This window comes from Lynx rufus, unplaced genomic scaffold, assembly GCF_022079265.1.
Source record: "Lynx rufus isolate CCGP_SWC_20201006 ecotype Redwood Valley unplaced genomic scaffold, mLynRuf1.p SCAF_1, whole genome shotgun sequence".
Lineage (NCBI taxonomy): Eukaryota > Metazoa > Chordata > Mammalia > Carnivora > Felidae > Lynx > Lynx rufus.
In genome coordinates this window covers 107715193-107739273 of record NW_025814823.1, presented here as the reverse complement: position 1 = coordinate 107739273, position 24081 = coordinate 107715193, and the positions used below count along the sequence as shown (strand labels likewise).

The 24081-nt window shown below is 35.2% G+C and overlaps 1 non-coding gene across 1 annotated transcript; it reads left to right on the top strand.

Annotated features, from left to right (window-relative positions):
* The first annotated feature begins 9257 nt into the window (after positions 1-9257).
* LOC124523517 (U7 small nuclear RNA) lies at positions 9258-9319 on the top strand. The gene has a single exon (XR_006965005.1). It is a non-coding gene; the product is annotated as a U7 small nuclear RNA (small nuclear RNA).
* The last annotated feature ends 14762 nt before the right edge of the window (positions 9320-24081 follow it).

Genomic DNA, 24081 nt, shown 5'->3' with positions numbered 1-24081 from the left:
ATTGCTGGTGGGAACCTAAGATGTTATAGCTTCTGTAGAAAATAGTTTGGATATTCCTCAAAAACTTAAACATGGTGTTATTATATGACCCAGCAATTCTACTTCTAAATATATACTGAAGAGAAATGTAAACATATATCCATGCAAAAACTTCTACATGAATATTCATAGAATCGTTATTCACAACAGCTAAAAGGTGGAAAAAAGCCCAATGGACAACAGCTTATGTATGAATAAGTGAATATTATTCAGCAATAAAAAGGAATGAAGTACTGATATATGCTAAACATGAATAAACCTTGGAAACATGTTAAGTGAAGAACCATATTACAAAAGATGATGAACCATATTACAAAAGATGATGAACTATATGATTCCAGTGTTAAGAAATGTCCAGAAAAGGCAAATAGGTAGGGACAAAAAGTTGGTTAGTGACTGCTTAGAGGCAGATGGGAGAAAATGAGGGGCAACAGCCAATGGCTTCTTCTACAGGAGAGGAGGATGTCCTATGATTAGATTGTTAGGATGACTGTACAACCTTATGACTGTACATTGAATTGTATACTTAAAACAGATGAATTTTATGGTATGTAAATTATATCTCAACAAAACTATTATTAAAAGTTAAATTATTCTATTTCCAAAGCTTAAATTATCTATAAAAGAAAACACATCTGTATATTTTAAAGCAAACAATTTTAGATATGACACCAGAAGTAAAGACAACAAAAGCAAAAACAAACAGATGAGACTAGGTGGCTCAGGTGGTTAATCATCCAATTTCAGCTCAGGTCATGATCTTGCGGTTTCTGAGTTCTAGCCCTGCTTCGGGCTCTGTTGTGACAGCTCAGAGCCTGGAAGCTGCTTCAGATTCTGTGTCTCTCTTTCTCTCTGACCCTCCCTCACTCACACACTGTCTCTCTCTCTCAAAAATAAATAAACATTCAAAAAAGTTAAAAATTAAAAAAAAGCTTCTGCACAGCAAAGGAAACCATCAACAAAATGAAAGGCAACCTACTGGATTGGAGAAAACATCTGCAAATCATATATCTGAAAAGGATTAATATCCAAAATATGTAACGAACTTATGTAACTCAATAGCAAAAAAACAATCCTATTAAAAAATGGGCAGAACATGTAAATTGACAATTGTCCAAGAAGACATACAGATGACCAACAAACACATGAAAAGATGCTCAACATCACTCATCATTAGGGCAAATGCAAATCAAAACTACAATGAGATATCATACCATATTGCTATTAAAGAAGATAATTCAAAAGGTTATTTAAAAAAAAAGAGATAAATAATGTTGGTGAGAATGGAGAAAAGAGAATCCTTGTGTACTGTTTTTGTAAATGTAAATTGGTATGGCCATTATAAAAAACAGTATGAAGCCTCCACAAAATAAAAATAGAACTATTATATAATCTGGCAATTCCACTTCTAGTATTGAACTGAAAAAAAAAAAAAGCACTAACTTGAGAAGATTTATTCAGCCCCATGTTCACTGAAGCATTATTGAAGACAGCCAAGATATGGAAATAACCTAAGTGTTCAATGACAGAAAAATGGATAAAGAAGTTGAGTTATATATACAAAGGATTATCATTTAGTCATAAAAAGAAGGAAATCTTGCCATTTCTGACAACATAGATGGACAATAAGGGTGTTAAGCTAAGTGAAAGGAGTCAGACAAAGACAAATATATGACTATAGCTTATATGTAGAATATAAAACAAAAACAGAAACAAAAAATCAAGCTCATAGATACAGATAACAAATAGGTAGTTGCCAAAGGTGAATGGCAGAGCATTACTAAAATGGGTAATGAGGGCTAAAAGATAAAAACTTCTACTTATAAAGTCATAGGGATATAATGTACATCATGATGGCTATTGTTAACAATATTCTATACAGTATAGTTGGAAGTAACTAAGAGAATAGATCTTTAAAGTCCTCATCACAAGAAAAAGTTTTGTAACTATGTATGGTGACAAATGTTAACGAGACTTATTGGAATTACTGTGGTGACTAGTTCACAATGCAGTATATATATAAACATAAAATCATTATGTTATTCACCTGAAACTAACATAATTTTATAGGTCAATTATAGTTCAGTAAAAAATAAATTTTATGTTTTTAATATTTATTTATTTTGAGAGAGAGATAGAGTGCAAATGAGCAGAGGAGGGGCAGAGAGAGAGAGAAAGAGAGAGAGAGAGAGAGACAGACAGACAGACAGACAGACTCAAAGGAGGCTCCACTCGGTCAGTGCGGAGCCCAGCACAGTGCTTGATCTCATGAAGAGATCATGACCTGAGCCGAAATCAAGAGTTGAATGCTGACCCAACTGAACCACCCAGGCCCTCCAAAATAAGTAAATCTTAAAAAGCTCTTGGATATGAGCAAAAATGTCATGGAATACCAAAAGCCTACCCTTCCAGAGAAGCAATTAAAAAAAAAAAAAACTATCAAAAAATTTCAGAACTCCGCAAACTAACCAAAAGCTTGTAGCAACCTGAGGAGTACTTATTTAACAAAAAAGGCTGAATCTGAATAGGAAAATTGAGCTTTGTGGAATTTCAGTTTCACCTAGTATCATCCCCGGCTGCCTAGTATCATCCCCTGTTGACTTAAAAATAACAGCTGACATTCTCAGTTCCAGAGAAAACAAAACGGATCTCATTTGAAAACACTTTTCATTTTTTATTTTAATTTATCTGCTAACTCCCTGGAAGACTCGCTCAACAGGCTTGTTTTCACTTTACATAATTCAGAACTCACCTAATGCTAAAGCCTCTACAGTGGACATTTGTCAAAAAAAAAACTTACAGGCAAATGTTTTAGTCACTGCTGCCTGAGGCAATGGATTACAACTGGGGCAAGCAATAGACTAACCAAAAACGTTGACAGCAAAGTCCAGGGAATGTGATGCTTTGGGAAATTAGGGCTTTGAAAAGCACTGGCATATTCCTGGAAATCTAGACTACATATATGCCCAAGTTGGGTGCAGGCTTGGGCAAGACCTGAGAAGGTCCAAAGTTCTCACTATTCCTGACTTTGAGACAGAGGTATCAACTGCCTAGTTGAGTGCTAAAATTTTTCCCAAAATATATAAAGAATAACCCCTCAAGGACTAGATATCTTGAAACCAGGCATTTTAAGGAAATCTCTGTGAAATCATTCACTGAGTACTAAGCAGAATAAACTTTGGTGGTCACATTGCACAACAAAGAATACAGATTTTACAAAATTAGTTCAGAAAGTCACTAAATAAATAAATAAATAAATAAATAAATAAATAAATAAATACAACTACAGTAAGAAGCAACATCAAACAATAGGGGAGGGAGAGAATCATATATTCAGAGATACCACATTATAATATTCATATTTTCCACTGTTCAACAAAAATTTATTAGGCATACACAGAAACAGTAAAATATAGTCCATACACAGGAGGAAAAATAAAAGAATACAAAGAAAATGTCCCTGAAGAAATCCAGACAAGGAACTTATTAGACAAACACCTTATATTGGTAATTTTAAGTACGTTCAAAGAGCTAAAGGAATGAATTTCTAATAAAGGAAAGCATAGAATTAAAATCTCAATAAACACAGAATAACAAAATGATGGAAATTATTCTTAAAAAAAGAACCAGATAGAAATTCTGAAGTTGAAAAGAGTGATAAATGAAAACTGAAGTGGAAATTTACTAGAAAGACTACTTTCATCAGAAAGAAGAAAGAATCAGTGAATTTGAGGGCAAGTCAATTCAGATTATCTAGTCTGAGGAACAGGGAGAAAAATCAATGAAGAAAAATTAATATCACCTAAAAGGCCAGTGGGATACCATAAAGCATACAAACATATGCACTGTGAGAATTCGAGCGGGAGAGGAAAGAAACAAAGATGTTTACTTTGAGAGAGAGAGAGAGAGACAAAGAGAGAGAGAGAAAACAGGAGTCGGGAAGGGGCAGAGAAAGAAAGAGAATCCCAAACACGAAATGTGACATCATGACCTGAGCCAAAATCAAGGTCAGATACTTAGCTGACTGAGCAACCCAGGCTCCCCAAGAAACTTATTTTAGATTTAAGCACATACTAGGTTGAAAGCGAAAGAATGGAAAAAGATATTCCAAGCAAATACTAGCCAAAAGAAAGCAAAAGTGGCTATACTAATCTCAGACAAAATAATCTTTAAGACAAGAACTATTACAAGAGATAAAGGACATTATTTAATGATAAAAAGGTAAATTCACAAAGAAGATATAATAACCCCAAATACACATACATTAAACTTTAGAGCTCCTAAATATATGAAGCAAACATTGAGAAAATTTTGTAGACATCTCTACAAAAACAGGAGGAGAATTCAATCCCTCTCTTCCAGTAATGGATAGAACCACCACACAGAAGATTAATAAGGAAACAGAAAGCTTGAACATTACAGAAAGATTAGACCTAAGAGACATTTACAGAACACTCCAACAGCAGAATACACATTTTCCCCAAATGATGTGAAATATTTTCTAGTATAGGCCACATGTTAGGCTGGAATGAAGGAAGTGAAAATCCAGTTGGGATGGGTTGAGAGAAAAATGGAGGGGAACATTTGGAGAAGGTGACCACAGACTCTCCTTTTAAGAAAGAGATCAGAGACTCTTCATGAAAAAGAGGCAGAAAAAATAATCCATTGCTGGAAGAAAGACATGAGAGCTATATACGGAGAATGTCATAATAAAGCAGAGAAAATACAAGGGACAACCTGGGAAAATAGATTTTGTTTTTAATTTAAAAAAATTTTTTTAATTTATTTTTGAGACAGAGAGAGACAGAACATGAGCAGGGGAGGGGCAGAGAGAAAGGGAGACACAGAATCCGAAGCAGGCTCCAGGCTCTGAGCTGTCAGCACAGAGCCCCATGTGGGGCTTGAACTCACAGAGTGTGAGATCATGACCTGAGGTGGTCAGACGCTCAACTAACTGAGCCACTCAGGCACCCCTGGGAAAATAGATTCTTAAGAAGAGAATAGAAGGATGGGCTTCAAACTACATTTGTTATGATTAACAAGTCAAAGACAGAGAATGTGGGTACAGATGCATAAAGGATGGTAATAAATCTGTTGGCCAGAAGACGAGGAAACTCCCATTTGAAATTTTCTATTTAATTTTAAATTACTGAAATGAAGTTACTAGCTAGATTGAGTGAAGATGGAGTCCTAGAAATCTGAGTAGAGAAAATATGATGGGATTAATTACTAGTGTTGATTGATCATTTGTGTTCAAAAATCAATAGTGAAAGTAGTCAACAGGTTTCTGTAATTTTCTCTACTTTAGTCATTAATATGATAAAGAAATGTAGACAACAGACTGTTGGGTTCAATCAGAGGGGAAAAGTTACAGGGTAAGGAGAAAGAATAAACCAGATACTAAAGTCATTACTGACTCAAGATAGTGAGCTGGAGTTCAACACAGAATAGCAAGAAGCAGTATTAGCTGGTGGCAAAGACTTTTGCAATAAGCTTTAACTGAATGATGTTTTCAAAGTGTGCAGAAGGAGAAATGGTTTGAACATAGCAAGCAGACTGAAGTGTACAACAACCTTAACTTTACAACCTTAAAATCGTAACATATGAGGACAAGCAACCTCCACTTGAAAAAGGTGAAAAGGAAGTTGTGTCCTCAAGGAATACTCTGATTACAGTTAGTGCAAGATAATCAATGTGTCATTAGGGGAAGTTGAGATATTGCAGAATTACCTGCAGATCCATCCTCAGCTGCAGCAAGACAGAAGTCTTAGGAAGACTGGGGGTGCAAGACTGGTTTGAATAATCATTTGTAGAGAGCCATACAAAAGTGGTTTGTCTGGGTATTGAGGGATAACCTGGGATATCTGGCTAAATGTCAATGGTTCTCCAAGTGATGACTGAGTAGCAGAAAATGTTCTGTGTTAGGGTTAAAGTAGATAAAATGGAAAAATATCTGGGTAAAAAGGAGGCTTAAAGAATTCATCACAGGGAGAAAATCATACTAGGGTGTCAAATGTACTCAGCTCAGTATGAATTACACATTTATAAAGGATTGCAAATGATAGTTCGCCCTCCAGAGAACTACTGTATTTATCAAACGCTGTGTTTTTAAAAATACCTTTTCCTCTTTTATTCTCTCCGGTAATTTTACATGCGTATTTCCATTTGGTAGTAAATTAGCTTCCCGAAGAATGCACAGACGATCAATGTATTTCGTTAGAGAGGATGTCCAGGGTGTGAAACAGATCTATTAGAAATCCCAAGGCTTACATGTATATTAGAAGAATCAATCAAGGAAAAAATGCTCTCCCTGGATTTTTTAAATTAATTAATTAATTAATTTTTTTTGTTTCTTCTTAAAAGGCATAAGCTTATGAGAAGCCTTAACAACCAAATGTGAAATTGATGTCTAGTTTGGGGAACAGCAAATTTTTCAGCTGTATGTGGAGGCACACTAGGACAAACTGCCCCTAAATAAATCAGGATTGCTTTCTACAGTTATATATGCACCTGTGTAATAATTTGTTGTAGAATTTATAGTCCATAACTCCAAGTAGCTAGGCCATCTGTTCTACAGGAGAATTTTTATTCCTCAGAAACAAATCCAGAATTTGTAACCCCAAAATAGTAAAATGTATATTTACTTAGGATATCAGAAACTTGGAAAACATAAGTTAATGTGATAAGCTATTTTTGTTATAAATTTGTAAGTAATTGATAAAGTCTGTATCTCAGTTTACTTCTTTAAAGATTTCAGTTGATAGAACCAAAGAATGTTTATTAAATCCTACTAACAGCTAACAGTGAAAATATACTGCTTTACCGTGGTTTCTTTTCTCCATACTACTTCCCCATATTATTTAATAATGCAAAATAGTAGTCAAACGCCTGTTAATCTACCGTACTAGGTTAGGCATAACATATAGAAGTATCTGCCTTCTTGACTTCAAATGATCTCATACGAGGGAAGAAAAAAAAATCCACTAAATAGTTATTGAGTCTTTATGCCAGGGATTCATTATATCATTTAATCTTCACTATGTGAGGTTAATATTATTACAACATTCTTGTTCTACAGATAAAGAGGAAATATTTTTGAAGAAGGCTATCAAAGTTTTAGAATGTATACTTGTGCTTATTTTTTATTTTTATTTTTTTATTTAAAAAAAGTTTTTTTATGTTTAGTTTTGAGAGAGAGGAAGAGACAGAGCATGAGCAGGGGAGGGGCAGAGAGAGAGGGAGACAGAAACCGAAGCAGGCTCCAGGCTCTGAGCTGTCAGCGCAGAGCCCGTCACGAGGCTCAAACTCACGAATTGCGAGATCAGGACCTGAGCTAAAGTCAGACGCTCAGCCGACTGAGCCACCCAGGTGCCCCTACTTGTGCTTAATTTTTTAAGTCAGGCAGATACCAGGTAACCCCTTAGGAACTCCCCACTCATCCAACAAAATGCAGTTGCAGAATAAATTAACTGCAAATTATCAGGAATTCATCACCCATTTTCTCAATTTTTATTAAAACAACTGTGGCAGTCACTGATTAATGTCAGTAGAAGGTATGGCCAGAAACATTCTGAATGGTTTCACAAATGAATACAGATCTAAATTAACATTGTGAACACATCCTTCAAAAATTGTGCCTTTTGCCCTATCCTGAAACACTCTAGATTTAAAATAAATGATCTTCTGTGCTAATAATGTAGCAAGCTATTTCCCATTCTCAAGTACACTTTTTTGATTCAAAGGAATGAGGTGGCCAGCCCAGGAGTGAAAAATCCATTTGTATCTGGTTTTATATTGTAATGTGGAATTCAAGTCTCATCAGCAGTTTGACATTTGGCTGCTTGAGTGTCCACCATTTTGCTAAATGCACTCTTTAGTCATCAAGATATTCAGGAAGACTTAAAAAATCTATTTTTCCTATTGACATTTAACTTCTTTTGGACAGTTCATAATAACCACCAAATAAGGTAAGTGTACTATTTTATTAACTTTCTTTAAAAAGCCTGCCTAAAGTTTATACAAAACCATAAACAAGGTTTGATGTTTTAGAGCTAGTTGCATTAATAAAAATAATTTTAAAAAGCTGACTTGGTTGATTGTTTAAAAAGAGGGAAAAAATGCAATGTACCAATTCCAGTTGTTTTTCCTGTGCTTTAAATATATTTAAGGTAAGATTCCTAAAAATTACAAACTATTCCCTTAAACTTCTTCCATTAATAAAAACATTAAAATTATAAACTTTATTTTTTAGATAAAGTGGATTTAAACTTTTTCCATTAGAAGAGAATCTTTAAAATATTTAGAAAATTTCACCAATATTCTGGAAATCACTATAAAAACTATTCTATGGATATGGATGTGAAGAAATTCTAAGGTAAGATATTTCTTTTTTATAAGGATACTAAAATATGACTTTAGTTTACTTGAAAGGTGAAATATTGGTTGACAACTGCTTTGAAGTTTAAAGTATGAGGCTTAAATTAATTGTGTATTTTTTGTATTTACCCTGCACATTAGTATTAATTAAGAAAAATTATACACAACTCTGACATTTCAATAACCTTAAATAAGGTGAATTAATTTATTTTAAGAATTTTTACTTTATATCAGTACATTGAACTTTTAGAAAGGAAGTATTATAGATATTTTTCCCCATGGAAAGTGAAATATATCTTAAATTATAAATGCTGATAAGCAAAGCAAATTTTAGAAAAAGAAACCCAGGGGCACCTGGGTTGCTCAGTTGTTTAAGTGACTCTTGATTTGAGCTCAGGTCAAGATCTTGTGGTTGTTGTATTTAACCCCATGTTGGACTCTGTGTGGAGCTGAGTGTGGAGCCTGCTTAAGATTCTCTCTCTGTCCCCTCTCCCCTGCTTGCACTCTATCTCTAAAATAAAAATTTTTTAAAAATTAAAAAATTCAGAAAAGAAACACAATATGGAATATATCAGGTACAGAAGGCCTCTAGAATTTTCAAAAATTGTCACATTCAAAAACATTCAGGCATTACTAGTCACGATTTCATTTACACTGTATGATCTGTTGGCTATTTGTTAAACATTATGGTATGGTTCAGAGTGTTCCACTCTGGTCACATAAGAAATGTTTTACAAAGAATGCTAAGTCAGCATTTTAATAGTTCTTAGTAATGTTAATGCCTGGCAGCAACACCTTGGGAAACAGCAACATATGTACATACATTTTAAAAGAGCAAATTCAAGTGTTACAGCTCTTTTAGAATTTGTCTAGCAGGTTTTCCGGTCTTTACCAGAAGACCCCCTCCAAAAATAAATAAATAAATAAATAAATAAATAAATAAATAAATAAATAAATAAAAGAGCAAATTCAGGTCCGTCTGTGGAGTTCAGTGACAGTTTCCTTAGTTTATTACCAAGTCACACGTGTATCATTTTTAATTTGTTTGGTGGAAAATAAAGGTTAGCTATTTAAAACTTAGAAAACTACCTTATGACCCTTAAAATCTCCCCGTTTTTCTTTTGGAACCCATTAAGAAACTTCCAGAAAGCAACTTAAGAAGAGCCATGAACAAGGCCAGTTAGGTACTGTGACTTTATTCCTTAAGAATTAGTTTGAGTGATGTTTCTGGTTTAGATTCTTACAGACATATAATTACAGTGTGGAGGTTCCTCAAAAAAATTAAAAATTGAACCACTCTATGATGTAGCAATTGCACAACTAGGTATTTATCCAAAGGATACAAAAATGCTGATTCCAAGAGGCACACGAACCCCAATGTTTACAGAGCACTATTGACAATAGCCAAATTATGGAAAGAGCCCAAATGTCCATCAACTGATGAATGGACAAAGAAGATGTGGTATATATATTCAATGGAATATTACTCGGCAATGAAAAAGAATGGAATCTTGCCATTTGCAACAACGTGGATGGAGCTAGACTGTATTACACTAAGTAAGTCAGCTGGAGAAAGACAAATATCGTATGATTTCACTCATTTGTGGAAGATACAAAACAGATGAACATAAGGGAAGAGAAACAAAAATAATATGAAAATAGAGAGGGAGACAACCATGAGAAACTCTTACATACAGAGAACAAACTGAGGGTTGCTGGCGAAGTGTTGGTTGGAGGGGAAGGGCTGAAGGGGTGAGGGGCACTAAGGAGGACACTGATTGGGATGAGCATGGGTGTTACATGTAAGTGATGCATCACTATATTCTATTCCTGAAAAAATATATACATATATTTTTATCATAAATAAATAAATAAATAAATAAATAAATAAATAAATAAACTTTAAAGAAAAACAAGCAGACATTTGAAAATTGAAAAAATTACATTTTTCTCAATTTTCTCTATTTTAAAATTCTATGTTATAATTGTTTTTCTGATCATACCAGAGATACATGTTATAAATAGAAAAATCAGAAATTACAAAGAATAAACATAACGTATATTAATGAAACTAAATATGTTAAATAAAATATACTAAATGTAATAAAAATAACACTGCCCATCTTCCTTTAACACAGAGATAGTGTGAACATTTTTATTTATTAATTAAAGATCCTTGCTTAAATGTCACTGCTTTGTAGCCATAGCATTTTTCTTACCAAGGAGAAACTTATTCTCCCTATTTTTCTAGATATGATTTCAGAGGAACAGGAAAAGGTGGCAGAGCAATGCAGAAGACCATTCCCACAGAAAACATGTCACTTAGCGTGAAACTAGTTACAGGAGAGAAGTCACGATATCAAAAAAAAAAAAAAAATCCCATGTTTCCTTTCCAGCCTGTGAAAGCATCCTAGCAAAACTGTAAAGATGTAAATTCTCCAAATGGTTTTGTATTTCTTTATTCTTGCTCTAGTAAGAAGACTTGAATTGAAACCCATGGCCATTTCTTCCATGATCCCTTGGTCCATATACATTCTTTTACATTTATGGAGAACACTGGATACTCTGATTTTATTACAGTTTAATGCTTTGAATTTGAAATGATGCCTTATGTGACTCTCCAAAATGTGACAAGAAATTTGATATTAAGAAAAGTTGTAGGAAAAGTGAAGAGGAAGTTAAAGAGTTGTTTTTGAATACAGTGATACCTCAGGAAATGAATTTTCTGAGATTAAAGTTTCCTTTGAATGATGAGATTCATTGTTAACACACTAAACCAGTAAATCAAACGCAACAGAGTTGTCCAAATATGTGACTGTGGCAACTTCCTTCTGCTTTGCCTCAACTGAAAATAAACTGTGAATAGCCTTGGACAAGAAAATAAAGTTGAAATATTTGTTTTCTTGGTAACAGCCTCTTCTTTTTTTCTATTGGAGTCCCACTATCATCTTATTTTCCTCACTCTCACTAACATGATGCATAGAGACAGAATTTGATAAAACCACTTATGTTTATTCATTTATCTACTGATTATATTTCAGTGTAATTTTCCCCACTTTATATATTAAATTAAAGGAATCTAGAGTTTGTATATTAGGTCTTTTATCTCTACTTGTAGACTGAGACTTTTTATCTATCTTGCAATAATTTTTAATTAACAGATAGGGAGTTAATAAATGAGAGAGATCCAGGGGCAAGTAGCAATTCTAAAATCATGTGTGGCCTGCTCAAATGTGCTTTCCTAAAGACAAGAAAAATCTAGTTTTTCAGGGTGGTTCCATTTTCCACTGATGCAAAGACTATGTAGACTATGGTGCTAGAAGGCCATTTTGGGGAACCGCCAGCACCATTTTCTACCATGTGCTTCCGTGAAGACTTGGATCTCTCACTAATGACTGTGATGTCTCCCCCAGAACACCCCATCCCTCCAGACCTCCACGCTACTTTAGTTTGGCATCCCTGGCATGTGGAAGGCTCCTAATAACTCTTCTTAACCTTCTCGTGCTTCAGACGTTCCCAGATACGTATGTGATACCTTTCCAAATATCTGGGTCTGAAGATGTACTTATTTTAACCCTCTGCCCCTTGTCCCCATGCCTAAGCCTATTTATTTATCTAACTCAAAGTATCCCCAAGAGGCCAGGTAGGCATTCCTACATTCTTGGGTTATAATGGCATCTTTTTTCTGTATTTTTATTGTTAAATAAGCAATGGGGTGTGGTATTTAAGTTAGGCCAGGCATATATATCATAGACATCCGGGGTGACTGGGTGGCTCAGTCGGTTGGGCATCCGACTTTGGCTCAGGTCATGATCTCACAGCTGGTGAGTTTGAGCCCCGCATCAGGCTCTGTGCTGAGAGCTCAGAGCCTGGAGCCTGCTTTGGATTCTGTCTCCTCTCTGCCTCTCCCCCGACCCTGCTTCAAAAACAAATATTAAAAAAATATCATAGACATCCAATAACAGTAACAAACTGTGTAAGACTTTTATAATATTTAACTTACACTGCACCTTGTGTATACAGATAAAATTCACTTTATTTTGCCAGTAAACATTCTGGTGACTTCTCCCTGAGCCACTACCTTCCTGTTAGTGAGGACAAACACCAACCTATAACTAGTCCAAGCTTAGTTTGCCTATTAATTTAAAAGTAACTTAACACACCAGTGTTCAGACTCTTTTACATAAAAATTCTTGGATTCTCTGAGAATTTTCTTCACTGACACTACAGGATGGTTTGAGAGAGGTACAGAAGGTCCTAAGCCCTGCTTATGATACCCTTAGCATTCTCTGGTTTTGGGGATGAGGGTTCACTTGGATGTGCTTCTCCTGCTGGACAATCGTCCTCCAATCCTAATCTGGGCTCTCTGTTTTAGTCAGGTCTTGGTAGTCGTTACTTGTCACCCTCAGTCTCAGTTCCCATTGGGGCCACAGACACTTCTGAATTCTGCCTGGGGTTTCCAATGGCCCCACAGAGGTCCATCCTGTCACCATCATCGCACCTCACTCTAATTCATCAACACTCCAGTGTAAGTGCCACAGCCAGACTCTCAGCTGCTTCTGGGTCACATCTGTGTGTGATGGGAAGTCTCTACTTATGCCCAATCTCTCTGTTTTGCTTGATGTGGCCGTGACCCGGCCTGGAACAGCAGCAACCTATGATAGAGCCTTTTTTCCAGGGACTTCAAGACTGTGTGTATGGTGGGGGTGTGTATGTGTGTGGTGTATGAGTGTAGTATGTGAGTGTATGTGGTATGTGTGTGAGGTACGTGTGGATGTGTGGTGTCTGGTGTGTGCATGGTGTGTGTGTGGGCATGTGGTGTGTTTAGTGTGTGGTAAGTCATCTTCACTTATCTAACACATCTCTTCCTCTCTGGGCCAAAATCTGGATCATGGGCATTTGAGACAGGAGTTCATGTTCCTTGTTCTTTCCCTTTTTCTTTCTCTGCCATAACCACAAGAGTGTTCTTTCCTAATTTCCTCTGCTTTGCTTGCCTACCATATCTTCTGACATACCAAATCAAGAAATTAAGGAATTTTAAACAATTCCTTTACAGTAAACTAGTCTATTTGCAAGATTCTGTTTTTGAATGTTAGAAGTCAAATGATGCCTTTGTCTTTTATTAAGACAAGGATGTCTAATAGACATTCAGATGAATGGGTGCTTCTTGTGGTCATGTGCTCTTTAAAGATAAAAGAAAAAATACATCAGTAATACTCATAAATTTTCTCCCTTTGCAACTATGATCCTGACCTTCAGGGTTTAGTCCTTTATTACTGTAGTGGGGTTTCCCTTTCTGTAGATGAAAGAGAACACCTTTATCTATCTATCTATCTATCTATCTATCTATCTATCTTCCTTTCTTTTCTTTTCCTTTTTCTTTCCTTTCCTTTCCTTTTGAAAGCAAGAGCACGAGTGGGGGAAAGGGGCCAAGGCGGGGGGGGGGATTAGAGAGAGACAGAGAGAGAGAGAGAGAGAGAGAGAGAGAGAGAGAGAATATAAATCTTTAACAAGCTCCATGATCAGTGCAGGGCCTGACGCAGGGCTCAATCCCTGGGATCATGACCTGAGCCAAAATCAAGGGTTGTATGCTCAACTGACTAAGCTACCCAGGCACCCCAGAACACCTTCATCTTTTAAAGTGATGTAAAAATAGAGTTGTTTGTAGGAAAAACATTTGGATAGGAGAATTGGAGGCTAGATAAATAATCTTTAGGTTACCCTCAGTCTAAAATTCTATTTCTGTGATTCTAAGAATCAGAAATTCTCTATCCCATTTCTATCCTTCAACTGTGTGAAACTGTGTTCCATTTTATTTTGGCTCAGTCCTTGCTCCCATACAATCTATATCAATACAATGGCCAAAATGACTATTCTAGATGTAAATCAGATCATGGCTACTCTGGTCAAAACTCTCAAATGGCTTCCCATTGCACTTATAATAAAGCCAAAAATTGTACCATGGCACATAGAGCTTGCAGGTGTTCTAGTACATGTCCACCTCTGATTTCATTTCCACCCACTTTCTCCTAGTCCCTGACCACCAGCCTCAGTGGCCTCCTTGATGGTTCCCCAGAGTGTCAAACAATAACAACAAAATCACTTTTTAAAAAGACACACAGAAAGAAATATGACTGACTTTATGACTCAGTACACACAAACGTGTATACAAAGTAAAGGAAATATCTTATGAAAAACATGTTTACTTTATGCAATGAACTCTGGTATCTTCTTTTGAAATTGGCTTTGTTCTATTCTACACTTTGTTTAAAAAATGTTCTTGATGGGGGTGTCTGGGTGGCTCAGTCAGTTAAGTATCTCTGACTCTTGATTTCAACTCACGTGATGATACCATGCTTTGTGAGATCAAGCCCCATGTCAGGCTCTGTGCTGACAGTGCCGAGCTTGTTTGGCATCTTCTCTCTCCCTCTCTCTCTGCCCCTCCCCTGCTCTCTCTCTCCCTCTCTCAAAACAAATAAATTCATTTTAAAGAAAGAAAAAAGTGTTCTTGATGGACTAAATTTATCATATTATTCAGTTCGGGTAGCATTGATATTACAAAATAATATCTTCCTTCACAACTCTGAAATAGCAGTTCCTTTTAGACTCAATTTTCCTACTCTGTTTAATTTTTCCCACAGTACTTACCAATCTAATATTATATCTACATTTGTTTATTTGTTTAGTTTTATTTTCTTACTTGACCACCTGGCATTAACCCAGGAAATAAGCTCTATGAATGCAAAGACTGTCAATATTTTGTTCAGTGATGGATTCACAGTGCCTAAAACAGTGCTTGGCTTATAGAAGGTAGAAAATAACTGTCTGTTTATAAAATAATGAATCACAGCAAATTCATACAATGGTTAAGAACTTGCAATGTGGAGCCAAATGCCTGGTCGAAATCTCAGCTCTGTAACTTCTCAGTGCTTCACCCTGGCCAAGATACGTACACTTTCTACCTTACCTGTTGTAGGAATAATAATGAGCCATTACTTAGGTTATTTTGTGATTATTAACATTAAATTAACTTGTGTAACACACCTGGAACAGCGTCTGGCACCTAGGAAGTGGTAAGTAAATATTTCCCATTATTATTGCTATTGTTTATAAGATGGGATGAATGCAGAAAGTTATAGATGTGGAAATCACTCTAGAGCTGTCATTAATCATCTTAATTAATTAATAACACAGATACTTAGGTGACTAATGTGCAAAATTTGTGTGGAGTGCTGTGATGATAAATGATGCACCTGGCACAGACAAATAATTAGTTCTTATATGTAAAGTGATAGGTAAGAACAAGTCTATAAGTCCTTTCAGAAAGCTTTCATTAGAAAGACATGGGGGGAGAAAACGAAGTTGTTCAGAAGAGAGAGAGGCCCCCCCAGCCTCTCAGTAGGTCCCTGTGGAGAAATAAAATTGCGTTTACTTTCTCAGCCTTCTAGTAAAAAGCTCTAGCCCCCTGAGACTTGATATACTGTGAGATTTAGTTCTGTAGCCATTTGTCTAGTAAATTGCTCTGACTCAAAAGGATAATAAAACTCTTATCTTGACAAGAAGGCTGATGGCTACAACCTAGACTAGGTTCCTATGTTAACCCTTCAGTGTGCTGTGAAGACTGGAACTGCTATCTTTATAGATGTTTTTGTTTCAAGAAAGAGTTAGGCAGTCTCTGGAGACAACCTCTGGTTTCTAGAAAGCTTTCATTTACATACCAAAGGGCCAGAGCAAGAAGGAGATCCTTTTAGGAGATAAAGAGACATCTGTCTCCTCCCACTTTGTAAGCAGAGAAAAGTAATTTTCTCCTTTCTTGCCTATGGATGAGTCCCGCCACCAGGGTAAGACAAGTGACTTGGCTCTTATCTTGTCACTCCAGGGGTCGGGAATAGGGCATAGGGAGAATAACTCATTTATTACGTACCATGAAGTACTTACTAAGAAATCTGTCTTTGATCCTATACATGATCCTCATGTATAGATTCACGATAATATGAATAAACGTGAAATTTAAAAACACAACAGCATCCAAATAATTTTTTTCCAGATGAGTGAAGGACCTGGGTCCCCCTTTAAAGTAAACTTAGATTTTGTTTTCTCTAATGAAGGAGGTAATTATTATTAACACCCCAAAATTATTTTCCATTCACCAGGAAATTTAGTCATAGTTGATAAAACTAAATATAATAGGATTAGACTTGAGTTAAATTCCTCATTAGGCCTCAGTCTCCTCATTTGTTATATGAGAACATTAATAGTACATACCTAATAAAGTTTTGGAGGCTTAAATTAGATACCCAGTTATGTATGTGAGCTTGGAAACAGACCCTCTGGCCTTTAAATGGCCACAATGCTGACTGAGAGCTTGATTCCAACTACAAGAGAGATCCTGAGCCAGAACCAGCCAACTAAATGTCTCCCAGATCCCTGACCCTCCGAAATTACAAGACAAAATAAATTTCATTGTTTTCAGCTGCTAAAATTTAGTGTAACTTATTACACAGCAACGTATAAGGAAGAGAGATGTAAAATCATTTTCACAATACTTGGCATATATTCCCAAAAAAAGTTGGTCAATAATAGCAGCAACAGCAAGGCCTAGAGGGAAGAAATGTGATTACAGAGCAGGATGCTCATAAATGCAAAAAAAAAAAAAAAAAAAAAAAACCCAAAAACCCAAAACAAAAAACCTGTTTGTATTTCAAAACAAAGCCATTCTAACCACTGCATACAAGCCAAACACAATCTTCATAGCATGATAATAATTTGACCTCTATAAGCAGATGCTGCAGATGGGGGAAGGACAACGAGAGTACACAAACTCTCACCTGGCTCTCACCCAAAGAATCACTTCTCTAAAGTACTTGAGATTTCTGACCCACTCCTGAAATGCAAAACACAGAAAGAAAGTTTTTCCTGAGGGGAAAATATCAGAAGTTCTTTAGACCTAAGAGTAAAAACTAAGCATGTTTTCCTTCTGTGACAGTGATAAAAACAATAATGTGTTACAGACAAACATAATATGTGACAAATACCAAATGGGTACAGAGTAGAAACTGTGGTCCAGTGTCATGATTTCACATGTTCAAATTGCCTTTTATGTGCCAATAAGTTTATATTTCCATCCATGTAGAAGGTAATAATGTGTGTGGTGGGGGCGGGGGGGGCAGAGAACAGAGATTAAAGTGCAATTTGAAAATGATAATTCACAAGTCCATGATATTTCTTTATAGAAACATGGCAAAGTCAAAAATAATGCCCATCAATCATTATCTGACTAGAACTCCAGGTGAGTAAAAGTAACTAGGACAGATGAGCAATGGTTTATTTATTTCTATGTCACTTTATTTCATAGCGGACCCTATCCCTGTGATAGATCATCAGTGTCAAGGAAGTTGCAGTTTAATAATAAATGAAACGTTTCCATTCCTGTCAGTAGGATCATGAGTAATAACTTTTTTTTTCCTGTTTACTCATTTTAGAAATCATTTAATCCACCATGGTCATCTCCAGTAGCCCAAAATAATATTCAAGAGATCACAGACTTGAATTGCCTAAATTTATTTATTTTTTCTTTATTCTTTTTGTTTGTTTTTTGAGAGAGACAGAATGATAGAGAGACAGCGTGTGAGCAGGGGGTAGGGCAGAGAACGAGGAAGAGAGAATCTTAAGCAGGCGCTCAGCCTGAAGGCCAATATGGCGCTTGATCTCACAGCTCTAGAGATCATGATCTGGGACAAAATCAAAAGTCAGAGGCTTTATCAACTAAGCCACACAGGTGCCCCTCTTTTTTTTTACTTTTTAAATTTTTTTGTCATTTATTCATTTTTTAAAGGTATATTTGTGACATATCCTTCTTAGGTTGGTAGTCAAGACCTTCTGAAAACTGATCCTAACCTGACGTTCCTACTACCATACCACCTTATACATACCATGTTTTAGGTTAATGGAGATACTTCCCCATAAACCACACTGCTCTATCTGACTCTATTTCAGGTCTGCATGTTTAAAGACATCCACTATTTCAAGAATGCTACATTCTACCTCTGAATTGCCACACACAACAGGATTCCTATGCAGAAAATCCATTAGAATTGACATTATATATGTATAAAAAAAAAAGCTACTGAAACTAATAAGTGATTGGTAAATGTTACAGGATGCAAGATTCATATTAAAAAAGGCAACTGTATTTATATATTTTAACAACAAACAAAAATTGAAATGAAAAGATAACATCAATTATAATACATTAAGGGTATGAAACACTGTGGAATAAATCTGACAAAAGAATGCTCAAGATCTTTACATTAGTAACTACAAAACATCGATACACCATATTCTGAGTTCAGAAGACTCAATATTGTTAAATATAAATTCTTTCCAAATTTATCCATGTTTAATGTGATCCTAATAAAAACTCTGACAAGACATTTTATAGAGTTTAAAGAGTTCATTCTAAAATTCATCTAGAAATTCAAAGGCCCTACAATTATTCAAAACAATTTTCAAAAACAAATAGTTGGAAGAACTACTTTTACCTGATTTTAAGACATACTATAAAACTCTGGCAATCTAGACAGTGTGGTATCTGTGTCAAGAAAGAAAATACATCAGTGCATGTAAATGAAGTTTCCAGAAATAGTTCCACACCTATACAGACAACTGATTTTCTTAAAAGGTACAACAGAAATTTAACAGAGAAAGGATAGCCTTTTAACATATGGTACTGGATCTACTGGCTATAAGCAATTAACTTCAATCCATATCTTCAATATATAAAAATCTACTCAAAATAGATTATAGAACTAGATGTCAAACCTAAAAGAAAACAGCAGAGAACTTCATGACCTGGTTCTGGCAAAGATTTCTTAATTATGACACCAAAGACAAGGTCCATAAAAGAAATATATGATAAAGGAAACTTCAAAGTTAAAAATATTTGCTTTTTAAAGGAATGAAAATATGAGGCAGAGACAAAAAAGGAAGTATTTTCTAGTTCTATATCTGATAAAGGATTCTATCTATAATAAGCTCACAAAATTCAGTAAGAAAATCCATTAAAAAACAATTTTAAAATCTGAAACTCATTTTTAAATGGGCAAAATACTTGGATAGTTCACCAAGAATATGTATAAATTAGCAATAAGTAATATAAAAATCAACATCAGTAATAAAGACATGCAGAATAACTCCACAGTGTGATACCACTGACAACATTTTAAACATTTTAAAATTAAACATTTTAAAATTAAAAAGCTTGACCATTCCAAGTTTTGACAAGGATGTGGAAAAAATGACACTCAGACCTTCTGGTTGGAATGTAAGATGGCATGACCAATTTGGAGCGAGGTTTGGCAGTTTCTTAAGAAGTTAAATTTACAACTACCACAGGACCCAGCCATTCCACTCCCAGTTATTTTCCAAGAGAAAAGAACATGTGTACACAGAAAGATTTGTGGCTGAATATTTGTAGGAGCTGTATTTGTCAACAGCTCCAAAGAGAAAATAACTCAAATATTTCTCAGTAGGTAAATGAATAAACACAATGTGGTATATCCATACAATAGACTCCAAGGGACAACTGCATGCAACAACCTGTATGAGTCTCAAAATATTTATGCTGAGTGAAAGAAGCTAGATAAAAGAAATTGCATAATGTAAGATTTCTTTTATACAAAATCATTTCTTATATATAAAATCTTAAGGTCCAAACTAATTTACAGTGACAGAAAACAGATCATTGGTTGTCTGAGGATCAAACAAAAAGAAAAACAGATTAGGAAGAAAACTTCTGACCATGTCAGAAATGTTCATTACCTTTGCGTTACTCATTTCACACGTGTGCATATATGTCTGAATTCAGAAGGCTACATACTTTAAATGTGTATATTGTGCACTATATTGTTTATCATTTATATCTCAATAAAACTATTAAAGCTAGAAAGACAAACTGTCTTTATAATCCAACTATATGCTATTTATGAGGTATATATAAAACATTAACCCATGGAAACTTTGAAGTAAGAAGGAATAGAAAAAAATACCTTGCAAACAATAACCAAAAGACTTTCATATAGGCAGAATTATAACTATTCTGCTTAACTGACTGAGCCACCCAGGTGCCCTAGAATTATAACTATTCTGTACCTTGACTAAGTCTGTATCAGTAGAGATACTGCACTTTAGCTTTGTACAAATAGTTTTGTAAGATGTTGTCGTTGGGTAACATGAGGAAAGAGGGTGTATGAGCTCTCTGGAATCTTACAACTACATGTTAATCTATAATTATCTGAAAAATTTAAAAACTCAATTAAAAAAAAAAGAAAGCCATGTAACCATATTACTATCAGGCAAATTGACTTTGAGGAAAAGCTAATACCAGAGGAAAACAGGCAAGTTTCAATAATAATTAAAGTTATATAAAAAAAGATACAAAAAATTTAAGTTTGCATATACCTAATTAGTGTAAAATTTCAGAGCACAAGGAGAAAGAAACTAATCAGTAACCATAACAGGATATCCTAAAAATTTTAGTCATTGATAGAACAAACAGAAGTCAGTAGGAATGTAGGAAATTTTTTAAAGGGCTTAAATTATCTTGAAAACTGATGCTCCAGTTAAAATCTTCAAAAACACATCTTTTACAATTTTGTGCACTCAATTTTGTCTACTAACTCTTTCTAAAGGAATTAAATAATAAATAATTGCCCCTTCTGGATTAAAAAAAGTTTATCTTATCTCTCACATTTCCTTTCTTATTCTTTTTATGAGCTACCATATTTTCTTAATTTTCCATTCCATACTTGTATTGACAAACTCTTAATTTTATTACCATGTTTTAAGAATTTCTAATAATTCCTTCTTATTTTTCTGAAGTGTTTCTTTTAAAAAGAGTCTTGATCTTTTTAGAACTGATCTTTTTTGGGGGGCTTCCTGAGGGTAGTCATTAAATGTATTTAAAGATATTTTCCGTTGCCTAAAACATCTCTGCTTCCTCTGGGGTCAGGTTTTATGTTTATCATGATTTTTCTTTTTCAACTTTAGGCTTTCTTCAAATATCTATTTCCAATTGGAATTTTCCAATTCTAGGTAAATTTTCCTGATTCAATTTAAGAGCGAATATGATGCTGACTGGGTGCTTGGAAAGAGAAGGGTTTTCCTCTCGGTTAATGACAGTCACATTTACATTTATATGTGACTGTCCTCAGTTTATTCAATGTCTATAAAGAAGAACCCCTTCTGACATTATTATATTTTGTTTGCTTGGGCAGTAAAGCATTTACCTAGATGGTAAATAATGTGCATGTGGAGAAATTACTATGTCTTGGGAGGGGTTGGATGACTTTTAAGTATACAGATTTAAATCAATAACAATGTTATTTTCAGCTGCACTTCCTATGTCCAATAGTCATCATATTAGCCTCTTCAAACATTCTTCTGGAGAGGTTGCCTCCTCCTAGTCTGAAGCCCTCACCAAGGACATTCTAGATGCTGGCCTCTTCCAGTATGCTTCATACCTACCATAATCCATAATATTTTAATTATACTCATTTAGTTATGCTTCCCTCTTCCTGTGTAGTTGTGTGGTTATGCTTTTAATGAATGTTATATAGAAAAGAGTTGATAGAATATATTCTTTGTATGATATGATTAAATAGAATCCAATAGACACTTGTGTGTGTATGTGTTTTATTTATTTTTTGTTTTTTGAGAGAGAGTGTGTATGCATGCATGCAGAGTAGGGGAGAGCTTAAGCCAGCTCCTTGCCCAGTGCAGAGCCTGATGCATGGCTCAATCTCATAATGGTGAGATCATGATCTGAGCCAAAATCAAGAGTAAGACACTTAACCAACTAAGCCACACAGGCACCCCCAATTGACAGTTGAAATGTAGTCAGGATGTGCTTTCAGATTTTTAAAAAATTAATAATTTATATATCTTTTTTTATGTTGGTCACACTAACACTGGTTCACTGCTAATTTCTTGTATTTCTGTCCCTCAAACTTCAATAAGAAAATTGAGTGCAGAAGTGTTTCTATCATTTGCCATGTGATTTTCTTCACATTGTGGGGAGGAAAACTTCATCTATTTTAAACCATAATTTCCATAGATTGAATTCACTTAGAGTCTTCCTAGGTCCCTGATAATCTATAATCAGCATGTAATTGGAGAGCATATGAGTCATCATAAAAACCACACACACAAACGGCAAAATGAAATGAAACTTTGAAAAAGATGGGAGTGGCAGCAGACAAGCACATAGGGATTGAGTTTTTAAGCACAAGTGCTCATTGGTAGCAAATAATAAGTAATTAGATTAAGAGAAGCAAAGAAAACAGTTGAAGTATTAAAAAGTCCATTAAACTATACGAATACTTCTGCAAGATAAGACTGTCAGGAGAAAGGCTATGGAATCCAGAGTTATTGGAGACTAAAAGGTGACACCTGTCTACTGGGGGAAATAATTAAAAAGTAATGGTATCAATGCTGCCCATCCACTGTGTGAGATGAGGCTCCCAAGAAAACCTATATGCCTCAAATGACTCTATATTTATTCACAACTGTCACCTCTCCTCTACTTTAGAGAATCCCAGGTCTCATTGGCTGAGTCATGTCAGATCAAATTAGCTCTTAACTGACGGATGCCTATGATGCTGCTTGTGTTTCTAGAGATGAGGGAAATATGACTTAGCAGTCCTGAGTGTAGAAAATGCTGAGTGAGGTGTTTTGCTTTTACAAAGTGAAACCTATAGAGCAAGAGATTTCTAGTTGTTTTCTTTTTCTTTTTTACTCCCTCTCCTTCTCAATTACTGATAATGTAACTGTGACTGAGGAAGATTAGGAAGCCATTTAATTGGAGTCCATTTTAAATGAAATTCTCACCTAACTTAAAATACAAAAATGGGTTAGTAACTTTCAAATTCTCTTCACCCCAGCAGTAAATGATTTTGCATAAAAATAGTGATCCCATGGGGGCACCTGGATGGCTCAGTCGGTTAAGCATCTGACTCTATTTTGGCTCAGGTCATGATCTGACAGTGGAGAGACTGAGCCCCATGTGAGGCTCTGTGCTGACAGCATGGAGCTTGGGATTCTCTCTCTCTCTCGCTCTCGCTCTCTCTTTCCATCTCTCTCTGTCCCTCCTCAACTCGCTCACTCTCTCTCTTTCACAAAATAAATAAATAAGCTTTAATTTTAAAAAAATGGTTCCAATGTAAGTGAAAACAAATATCATCATCCTGTATTCAAAAAACAATGTGATTTAACAGTGACCCAAAATTGCATGTGAAAAAATATTTTTAACCTTATTTACTATTTAAACTAAAGTGAGTGCTTAAGCAATATCTCAGATCCAGATGGTGGTGATTTAGGGGCCAAGCCAAGTTTCCTAATATTCTAAGGGCCTAGGGTTTCAGACAACACTCATATGCATGTCAACACTTTGGGGTAGATATATAAAGAGATAATAAAAAGAGTTGGAATTCCGGAAGTTGGTACCACGAGAAGAGATTTCCAAAACAAGGAAGAAGAAATTGTTAAAAGAGTGCTTGGAATAGACTGCTGAAAGCATTACAAACTATGAGAGCCTAAGTAACTTATAAATAATTCAACTATATTTAGTTTGAGCCGTATTATTTACTCATAATCTAGTATAAATTCAGT